This window comes from Limulus polyphemus, unplaced genomic scaffold (assembly GCF_000517525.1).
Source record: "Limulus polyphemus unplaced genomic scaffold, Limulus_polyphemus-2.1.2 Scaffold1582, whole genome shotgun sequence".
In the NCBI taxonomy this organism is placed as follows: domain Eukaryota; kingdom Metazoa; phylum Arthropoda; class Merostomata; order Xiphosura; family Limulidae; genus Limulus; species Limulus polyphemus.
In genome coordinates, this window is record NW_013667192.1 from 223,666 (window position 1) to 235,272 (window position 11,607).

Below are 11,607 nucleotides of genomic sequence, written 5' to 3' on the forward strand. Positions count from 1 at the left end.
CTGTATATCAGTCTTGTTGGACAAATATCATAAACTGACTGTATATCGGCTTTAATTTAAATACTAAATCCAAAGTACAATTTAACTACTAAATTTAATTTATTAGTTAACTCAGTTTCAGACCATTTGAAATTCTAATACGTAAGAGTTGATAAACTGATCAACAGCTTAGAGGCATTGTGATCCTTACTTTCTGTACTCTTAAGAAGAGACGTCGTTCTTGATAACGAGACATCTGTTTTATAACTTCTAAGAACTTCTCGAACTATCTAGTAAGTTCTATGGAATTTCTACAAAGCACCTGAGACTCACAATATGAACATCTAGGACAACTGAGGTTGTAAATCAAGATGTAAAAAAAACAACAGTTTGAGTCGGTTGTTGATGATAACAGGGAATTCTGACAAACTAATATTCTGAAAGGACTTTGTAATCACTTTTTTTTACAAGAACTGATATTAAGTTCGGTGGTGAATAGCGACCTTGTGTTGTTTCGCTTGTATCTGATGGTCTAGTTCGTCCATATAAGCCTTTGTGAAGTGTAGTAAAGGATTTTGCTCTAACAAAGCACGAGCAATTAACATGAATAATGTAATTTAAGTAAAATGTATATGATTTTCTAATATTTTTGAATGTTTTTCATATATATCTGATGTAGGTTTTACGACCCATAGGTGACGGTACTGGCAGGAAATAAAAGCCAATTAGGTTGACTGCTGTATTATGATAGGAAAATGTAATTTTGCTTTCATCCCTGGTACTTTTGCTGTATTATATTTTGTGTATATATACAGTCGGCAGTTGATAATATCAAATGTGACATAGATGGATGAGAGGAAGGACCATTTCTGTTTATTTCTACTCTGAATTTTGTGATATAGTTCAAGTCAATCTAATCCCTTGTGTGGCACTCTAAAGGAAGTATATGTGGGTTGATGCGCTAGAAAGCATAAATGACGTTGACTTTGGTTGCTATGGTTATCAGACTTGTTCCAAGTGTGCCTTGGTTAATGTGTCGCATTGAGATTGTTGTGTACGTCTGTTGGAACATACTGGTCTTTAAGTTGTGTGTGGACTAGTCGGTGTATATTTAATTAGGTACTCGAATGTAATATATGAAATATTACACTTTCTTCAGAGAAATAAATACTTTTGCTTGGTAATTCGATATGTGTTTGGCAAGAACTGTAATAATTGGTTCAGACTGTATCGAGATAAAAAGAACAACAGTATATTCTCTGTTTTCGTACTGTGGTAAAGAATGTTGAACTGAAATATTAATAAGCATGAAATTTTTCATTGAGAGAGCAATTAAAGTTGCTAGGATAACTGAACCCAACAAAAATGAAAAACATGGAAAACCTTTTGTTTGCATTGATGTTTTTGAAGGAATCTTTTGCATTTGAAGCAACTGAACTATTCATATATTTTGTGACCTAGCCTTTAAAAAGTAAATTCAAAGTTACTTGTTCATTCAGAATGAAAGGGAACACGATCTACCTATTGCTTTAACTAGTTTTGAGTCATCAAAATTTTTGATTAACACAATTGAAGTACTTCCAGATTTTATGGATATTAATTATGAATGTTATATTTCGATACTATTTATGAACAAGGTGTTTGCTATACACCTTTGGGTTTTAACTACAGTATTTTTATTGTGGTGACCTAACGTTTGTGGTGACTTTGTGAAATGAAGTATAATATTTACTATTTGTATTATATTTAACTTATGTGAACAAACAGGATACAATAAATTATGGGCTAGAAGCATTAGTCATTCCTTGTAAAGTAGTGACTGCTGTCTTAGGTATTGGTGTGAAATTTTATCTTCCTTTACCTCTTGAAACTGTAGCTCTGTCGCTTAGAAAACCAAACAATGGTAGAAGAACTCATGCCTGTAACCCTGAGTTGTAAGCTCGTTGCCAAGGGCCAGTGCATGCAGTCATGGGTCTGGCTCACGTAACTGTATGTGCACTGTTACATAGAAGATATGTGGACTGGCAGTAAAGGGTGAAGTGCATTCACTTTAATACTGTGTATTGCGGCACATATGCTGCGCCCTCTGTGGATGACTTTTTCCTAAACAAGATCGGATCATGACCTGATCGTTGATAATGTTTAATCTCATGCTTTTAGAACTTCTTTCCAATCAAAGATTGAGTTGGCTTTGAGCTTTTGATCTTGACTTTTATTAAAGAAAATCATGATTATGGACAATTGTTAATCTTATTATGCTCTACTACTGCCTTGCAGAATTATTTTCTGAAGGGGTATAAGAACTTACTCTCCATACCTCCAACACAAGGGAAGGAGGATATGATGCCTAGACCAGTGATGGGGTCTGACTCAGAACCATATCTTCAAAGAACCTGTGGCTATGTATGAGTCTGAAGCAAGAGGCAGCTACTGCTGTATTTTTGCAGCTGTTCTCATGGGAATAATATTATTAACCAGAACAGCAAACATCAATGTCAAGAGCTGGCATAAAATATGCTGTACAGAAGGCTCTGTAAGAGGCAGTGACCTACAGGAAACCTATAAATTATTCTTCATCTTTTTGAGAGGGTACACAAATAGTGTAAATATATAAGTATTTCTGCATTTTCTTCTTTTAGTTTTATCTCATGTTCAAATTTAATTATATTATTTATTTTTGTGCCAGATTCCTACTTGTATTTTACGTATTTTTTAATTCAGTTTGCTAGAACATTCGAGAAGTCATTTGACTGAGCATAAAAGGAGTTGGACGTGTCTCTTTCAGTTGCCTGGCCCGACGTGGCCATGTGGTTAGGGAGCTCGATTCGCAATCTGCAGGTCGCTGGTTCGAATCTCCGCCCCACCATACATGCTCGCCCTTTCAGCTGTGGGGGCGTTATAATGTGACGGTCAATCCCACTATTCGTTAGTAAAATAGTAGTCCAAGAGTTGGCGGTGAGTGGTGATGACTAGCTGTCTACCCTCTAATCTTACACTGCTAAATTAGGGACGGATAGCGCTGATAGCCCTCGTGTAGCTTTGCGCGAAATTCAAAACAAAAAACAAATAAACTCTCAGTTGCTTCTCACCCATTCAGTTGGGCACTGACCCTTACAACACCCACACACACAGTCAAAATAAAATCCGATTTTCTTCCTCGTATCATACCCGTGATATAATCAAATTCATTAAAACTTTGTTTTTTAAAACCTTTTAAACTCTAGTTCTGTAAACATAAAGATTTTATGTTTTTAAAAAATGATTTGAAATGCTGGCTGCCTCCAGTTCAAGTAAAGTCCAAAAGTGCAAAATGACTCAAACAGTTTCTGTTACATTTGTGGAAAACATATCACAGTTTCATGAAGGAAAAACATCCCACAAAAAGTAAAGGTAGCATTCTACCACTGTTTTGATTGTAAAATTGGTGACCAAGAAAATCATTGGGGTCCACATGTGTGTTGTACAGTTTGCACATCTGGCTTGAAACAGTGACTGAATAAGAATAGAGCAAGTATGCCATTTTCAGTTCCCATGATATGGCATGAGCCCAAAAATCATGTAACTGACTGTTATTTTTGCATGACCAATAAATTAAATATACAGATATTGCATTTGCAATGAAACCAGTAGTTCATGAGGATGGTTTTCCAGTACACATCCACCACCGAATTGGGAAACAGAAGAGTTATCCTGTGAAGAAGACCTATGAATCATCTTCACCCTCTTTATCTAGTAATTCTATTCACGTGGCATGATCTGATTCATGACTTGTCTCTATGAAAGCAGCATGGGGAACTTCTTGGCTCTCATTTACAGCAATGGAATTTATTAGTTCCAGGAACAAGAGTTTCAATTTACCGAAGTTACCTTCAAAGTCTTGCTTCTCACTACAGCATGCAAGATACTTTGTGTTTCTTTACAAATGTTGGTGCTTTAATGAAAGAATTAGGTACCAAACATCATCCTCAAGATTGGAGACTTTTTATCGACTTATCTAAAGTTCGTCTGGAAGCTGTAATTTTGTACAAAGGGAACACTAAACCATCGATTCCTGTTGCTCATGCTGTGAACATGAAACAAAATTATCAAAGCATGCAGATTATACTTGAGGCCATCAAATGTGATTACCATAGGTAAAGCATATGTGGTGATTTAAAAGTTATTGCATTCCTGCTAGGCCTGCAGAGTGGGTATACCAAATATTTATTGCTTTTTGTGCCTCTTGGATGGTTGAGATGATAAAAATCATTTCAAAAAGAAGGAATAGCCAGTGAGAAAGAATTACATTCCAGGGAAAGAGAATATCGAGTATCAACCTTTAATGAATCATCAAAATGTGTTTCTGTCCCACTTCATATTAAACTGAGAGCCACGAAGGATTTGTAAACAAATAAACAAAAATTGTAATGGTTTCAGATATCTGGCTGACTAGTTTCCAAAAATTAGAGAAGCAAAAATGAAAGGAGGTATCTTTGTTTGGCCACAGATTCAGGAAGTGCTGATTGATGATGATTTTGAAATAGTACTCAATCAGAAAGAACTTGCTGCCTGGAAATCATTCACACTGGTTGTCAAACATTTCTTAGGAAATACGAGATTAAAACTATGCTGTGATGATTGAGAAGTACAGGAAAATTGGGTCTAGAAAATCACTAAAGATGCACTGCTTACACTTTCATTTAAACTTCTTTCCAAATGATCTAGGTGCAGTGAGTGATGAGCATAGAGAGTGCTTCCACTAAGATATTTCTTCAATGGAACAGTGATATCAAAGACGATGGTATCCTATGATGATTGGAGATTACTGAGAAGTACTGATAAGACAGTAAATATAATCTTAATGCATGGTGAATTTTTGACCTCGTGTAGTCAGCAACGTGGTGGTAACATCTGGAAAAACATTGGTATTCACCAAGAGGAATGCGTTGAGAGTCTTAACATTTACTTCACAGATAATGAAACAGACGACAATGAAAAGAAAAAGGCAATTATTTTGACAGTTTGTGACCGAGCTACATAGTCGCTTTTACAAAATATCGTGACCTCAGAGAAACCGGCAGATAAAGGACAATTTATGCATGCAACTTAATAAACGCATTCGGCCAAAACCATTAGTCAGTACTGTGTGTTTTGCATTTCATTGTCGATAACAAAAGGAAGGGGGTAGTTCTTTTAATGATTTTACTACCGCATTAAAACATTTAAGTACATATTATGTGTTTGTAGCATTTGTGACACGATCCCTGAGGGATTGTTTTATGTCTGGATAAAGAAGTGCTACCAAACAGAAAAAGCCCTTTTACGGAGAAAACTTTGATACTTGAAAACGCAGTATATTTTACCGTAGACATAAAATCAGCTGAAAACCGCGGCACGAGAATTACAAACTCAACAACCAAAAGGATCATTGGTTGCTGTCAACAACAAGCATGATACCAGGAAACAAGCTCCCAAAAGTACCTTTAGTACTTATAATTTGAGTATCATTCATGTGGTTCAATATGCTACAAATGTGATAATAAAGAACACTTAGCTAAGAAATATAAGACGATAAAACCAAATACCAGACATAAATCAGATAATAAGCCAAAAAGAAAACTCAGAATATAAATGGAAAGGAAACTAATTTTATAGGCACTGAACCTTCATCCTATGATGCATATGAGGATGATGGACCTATGGAAAAAAGACATACAAAATATATTTGGATACAACTAAACCATTAATGGCAAAGATTCAAGTTGAAAAAGAAAACTTAGAAATGGAGACTGACACAAGAGTTTTATATTCAATCATATCTGAAGCAGTATACAAAGAACATTTTTAAATTCCAGTAAAGACGCGCTACACTAAATTATAAACCCGTGTGAATGAATTGATTACACTTATGGGAAAAGTGTCAGCTGCCTTTGAGGATCAAAGAACATCACTGCCTTTAGTCATTGCTAAAGTTAATTTACTATTAATGTTAAGAAGTGATTGGTTAATGGAGATGCAGTTGAATTAGAATAAAATAGTCAATAACACAGACATCTCCGAAAGAATGTTCAACGTAGAAAAAAAAAGCTTTGCCTAACAAGTTTCCTGACCTGTTGTGTAAGGACATTTGGACTTTGAAAGGGTTAAAGGTAAAATTCCTCATTCAACTTGGAAGCAAACAATTTACCATAAAATCAGAACTTTGTCTTATGCTATGTGGCAGAAAACCAAATTAAAGCTAAAAAGATTACAAAAACGAGGTATCATTGAGCCAGTATCATTTAGGAAGTGGGAAGCACCAATAATTCCTATCATAAAAACAGATGGATCACTAAACATATACTGTGACTACAAAATTACAGCCAATAAGATAGGTAACAGGGACATTTACTCATTATCCATAGCCAACGATTCTTTTGCTACCTTAGCCAAAGTTTAATGTTTTACCAAGTTATACCCAAGTCATGGTAATCAGATAGTGTTAGACAAGGAATAAAAAATATAGTCACTATTAACACTCTTAACGGACTATACTCCTATAAACAACTGCCTTTTGGAGCCAATGTGTTGCCAACTTTTTTCAACGAAAGTTATTGGCTCCAATACCTATAGTTGTAGTTCATGTAGACCCCATATAAGTGACAGGCAGAAATCAATAGAATACATGGAGAATCTTCTAGAAGCTTTAAAACAATTGAATGACGCTGGTCTTCATTTTCAAGAGACATCTTACACAACAAAAGTCATGTATATAGGTCATATAATCACAAGTATGGAACTACAAACATAAAAAGAAAAAATGCAGACAGTGTAGGAAGCACTAACACTAAGGAATGTTAGTGAATTGAAATGCTTCATAGGAATTGTAAACTATTATAAATAATCTATAAAATATCTGTTTGGTATACTAGCTCCATTGTATGATATTATGAAAAATAAGCTAAATAGAAGACAGCAACAAAGAACAGAGTGTATTCAAATGTACCAAAGAATGTATACAGTCTTCAAACATTTTTGTTCATTGCGATTCAGTAAAATAGATTTTATTTTTAGTTTGTTGGATATACAAGACTGTTAAGCTTAATAACGATTATTTAGTTTATTTAATAATTAAACATTTAATGATTATTTAGTTTTCCTAATAGTTTGTTTTTGAATTTCGCGCAAAGCTACACGATGGCTATCTGCGCTAGCCGTCCCTAATTTAGCAGTGTAAGACTAGAGAGAAGGCAGCTAGTCATCACCACCCACCGCCAACTCTTGGGCTACTCTTTTACCAACGAATAGTGGGATTGACCGTCACATTATAACGCCTCTACGGCTGAAAGGGGTGAGCATGTTTGGTGTGACGGGGATTCGAACCCGCGACCTTCGGATTGCGAGTCGAGCGCCCTAACCACCTGGCCATGCCGGGCAGGTTTCATAATAAGTGTGTTAAAAGTTAACACTAACTGTACCATAAAAAGGACGTGACAAATTTCTTGATTACTTTTATGTAGAGCATACAGCTATATCATGCATAAAATCACTTGCTCGCAAAATTATCTGGTGGCTAAAACTAGACACTAACACTGAAGATAAGAGTAAACCTTGCAACATTTGTCAACAACAGCGTAACTCAACAGCTATTGCACCAATGGGACTATCTTGGAGGATCATGTTTGTACTAATTTATGTACATTCAATATGGAGAGAACCATATGCTATGCATACGATAACTTTGTCAGCCACAATATATGTGTTAAGTCTAATTTCTACAATACATGGGTTGTCACACATTTTAGTTTCTGACAATACTACAACACGTATGAGTGATACATTCTGATATTTATTAACCAACTGAATAAGAAATGTCACTAGCCCAAAATACAACCCATAATTAAACTTATTGGTAGAACGTGCAATAGACAACTTAAGTTTCGTATGAAATTAGAGAAAGGAAACTTATCAGACAAATTAGTACACCTCATCACATCTCCTCTGTAAGCTTATTCTAGCTGTACCAAATTTAACAAAGAAGGTACAACACAAACAGGTGAAACAACAAAATATGCATGATTAACATGCTAAACGACGTATATTTCAAGAGGGTGGCTCCAGTACTTACCCATACCTATAGCCATGGACCTATGTGAGTGCCAGAAACTATAATTTGATCAACTGAAACATTGTCATAGAAGATCATATTGAAGAATAAGAGAATCATCTAAGGACGTATAAATGACATTCGACTAATAAATTGTTGCCAGAGGAATGTACTTCACTCGATATTTTACCTTTGCCAAAGTAAATATCAATAGCGGCCACTGTAAATACAAATATGATGTGCCACAAACATTAGAGAAAGGCTTTTCTAAGCCATTACTTCTAGTGGATTATAATATTACTGACTCTAAAATAGTACCAGAAGACTTACCTAGTAACAATAGGTGACCCGTCCTTTAATATTTAGAAACTTATTCACTCGAATACTGTAAGTTATAAATTGTAGAATATTAATGCCAGTTTGTATATTAAATATTCGAATTTTGCTTTAACACCAATAAGTCAGTGACTATTCCATGTTTTCAATTACACATATCACAAGTAACATGAACATTTACAGTTATGTCTTAGGACTCAAAAGAGAAAGATGTAATAATTAGGTCAAGTGAGCATGTGACAAGTCACGTGCTGTAGACTCCATCTTTTGATAAAGTTTAGTTCAGTGTCGGTCTAATTTATTGTTAAGATACATAGTATCATTATCATGATGATCTTCGTTTTACATTCTCATTTTGCCGTTCTAGATGCTCCAGCAGCCAACGAAGTTTATCTAACAAACATGAAAGTCAAGGAGTATTGGTCAGGAACAGAGCATTTATTTGTTTGCGAAAATCTGCTTCCCTTTGAGAAGATTCTTTTAAGCAGTGTTCATATTTTTGTATGGCTTCTTATTCCATTTTTAGTTTGTGCTGTATGGCATAGGTTTCGTTGTTGCTTGTCTCTGCCAAGTTATGTTTGTGATATCTTTGTTTCTTGTACCTTAGATTCAGAAAGTTTTTGCTACTTATGTACTAAATGTTTATGTTTTACTTTGGTTGTATGAGAACAATTAAACTTGCTTGTCTTTTGCAGGAAAGCTGTGTGTCTGATCTTCTGTCTGTAGGATATTCTTCTGCATTGAAAGCCCATCTTCTTTGTTAGGGTTCTGATTTATTGCACGCAATATTACACATAATGGTTGCTTTTGTGGTCCAGTTGTTTCCCTGCTGACAACTGTCTTTTGTGTGATTTCTCTACAGGTTTTTTCTGGCATTCCTTTCCTCTTTGTGGTATACAGACTTCTGACTGATAATATTTGTGGCGTTTTTTATATCTGGTCGTTAGACTTCCTGGTGTTATTGCTTTGGAGTAAGAATTTTGTAAGTTCAGAATTCATAATCATCAACTGGCCCTTTTCCTTAATGATCTGATGGCCTCAATGAGGTGGTAATATATCAAAAATTTGGCAATGGCAGTGTGAGATATCTCATATTTATTTTACAAACCTTTCGAGAAATTTCTGTTGTAATTGCTATTTTCTTTCCATTCTGGTTTCTTAAATTTTATTTTTTATTAAGTTCTTTGTATTGCATTATGGTAGATGTTGTTTGCTATTAAGCACAAAGCTACACAAAAGGCCATCTGTGCTCTGCCCACTACGGGTATCGAAACCCGGTTTCCAGCAGTACAAGTCCCTGTGCCACTGGGGGGAATGGTAGATGTACATTAGCAAATAAAAGCAAAATTTTGTTCTAAGAAATGGAAATTGTACTTGCGTTTGAAAAAGTTTGATGCTTCTGTTGCAAAATAGAGATGAGTGTTTTATCATTTTAAAGTAATATATACAATAATTGAGTATAGTTTTTAACCCTTTTTTAAATTTTTTGTACAGTAGCTCTTGGCTGTTCTATCAGTGCAAAATAATGAAAGGTTACATTGGTATATGTTCTGTTAAATGAGCCACAATTTAAACCTATAAATGAAGGATGAGTCTACAGTTTTGTAACTTTAATGCTGTTTTGGAGAATATAACTAAAAATATTTTTGCTAAGTTTCATAGTGTTACATGTAGCTTCAGTTTTGTTTTTCAAAAAACAAAACATTACCAACTTTTGTTTATTAAATGACGTTATTAATTCAATAGGTGTGTGTGCCGACAACAGAGAAAGTGGTTGCATTTCTGCAGAACGAAGCCAAAGGAACAAAGGTCATTGGAGTACATTCCCTTGAAGAGATGGTGCCAAAACTTAAGAAACCACGACGTATCATGATGCTGATTAAAGGTAGATTCTCACTTGCTTTCTGAAACCCAGTGTATCCTTTATATATAGTGTGCTTTTGAAGATTCACATTATAATACTCTTCTCTCTCAAACACACATACAAACATTGTAATTGTAAATGCAGCTGGCTATTAAAAATGAAATTTCATTTAATCTTCCTAAATTCAGAACTAATTTATTATACATCAATTGTCGTCACATAAATGTAATACTGAGGTTTAGTAAGTAGAAATAGAAATTTAGTCCACCATAAAGTTTGAGTAGGAGGGAACATTCAAAATTGAAGTATTTTCTAATAACATCTAGGTTGCGTGAACATAATTGATGCATGTAAAAATATTCTTTCCATAATTACCATTTTCTTTAACAAAAAATCTATTATTTGTTAACTTCATTTAAATTTCAACTTCCTAAACAGTAGCCTAAACCAGCATTTAGAGAATTCTAAAGTATGCAGGATTTCATGAAATTATAATTAAATTGATTACAAACATCTGAATTACTGAGAAGGTGTCCGTGTCTTATATATACAGTGAATAATAGTGTTACGAAAGCGGAGGTCACGTGACCCTAGTAACACGTCATATTCTCGAAGCTTCGTGAATCCTCGGGAGGTTACTAGATTTCGGTATTCTTTTATATATAAGACGGTCAAGACGTGACGATAACAAGGTAATGAGTAATTGAACTGCAGACAGAGAGAGAAAGTATTGTTGTGTCGAGCACGTGAGACGTTCGTTGTGAATTATAGCATTTGTTATAGCGTAACTGTGGAAATTAAGTGTATTGCAACGTTGTATTTAGAAAGAATAAACCAGTCTCATTTAAGAAAAGACTTGTGTCGCTAAAGTTTCTTCGAAAAGAAATTATACGGAAAATTAACTAACGAACGGAGGCGTAACAATAGTTTTTAATAAGGCCTGCAAATCTTAGAAACTTTAAAGATAGATTAACAAGTTTTAAAGAAAGAAAAATGCATTCATGAAATGATAATTTCTATTAAGAAACAACCAAAATTATTTTTGTTGTAATTTTACTTTAAATTTCATTTTTGAATGGTATTAGTTAATCGATTAATTATAATATCCAGTATGTTTTAAATAATCAAACAGTTTGAGCACCGATCAATTTTCCGAAGACGGGGTACTTGAAAAAGAAATCGAAACAATGGTTCTGAACCACCATCTTCAGCTTTTGGTTCATTAGAATTAGAAATATTGTCCAATATAATTTTTTTGGTCCATAGAAGTTTATTTCATGAATTAAAATTAATCAAACGCTTTATAGTTATCTTTTTATATGCATATACTGTATCAGATGCGAAATTTTTTACGTCAAGTGTG

The 11,607-nt window shown here is 34.4% G+C and overlaps 1 pseudogene; it reads left to right on the plus strand.

The window, feature by feature from the left end:
- Nucleotides 1-11,607, plus strand: part of LOC106464186 — a 49,527-nt pseudogene that overhangs the window by 11,893 nt on the left and 26,027 nt on the right.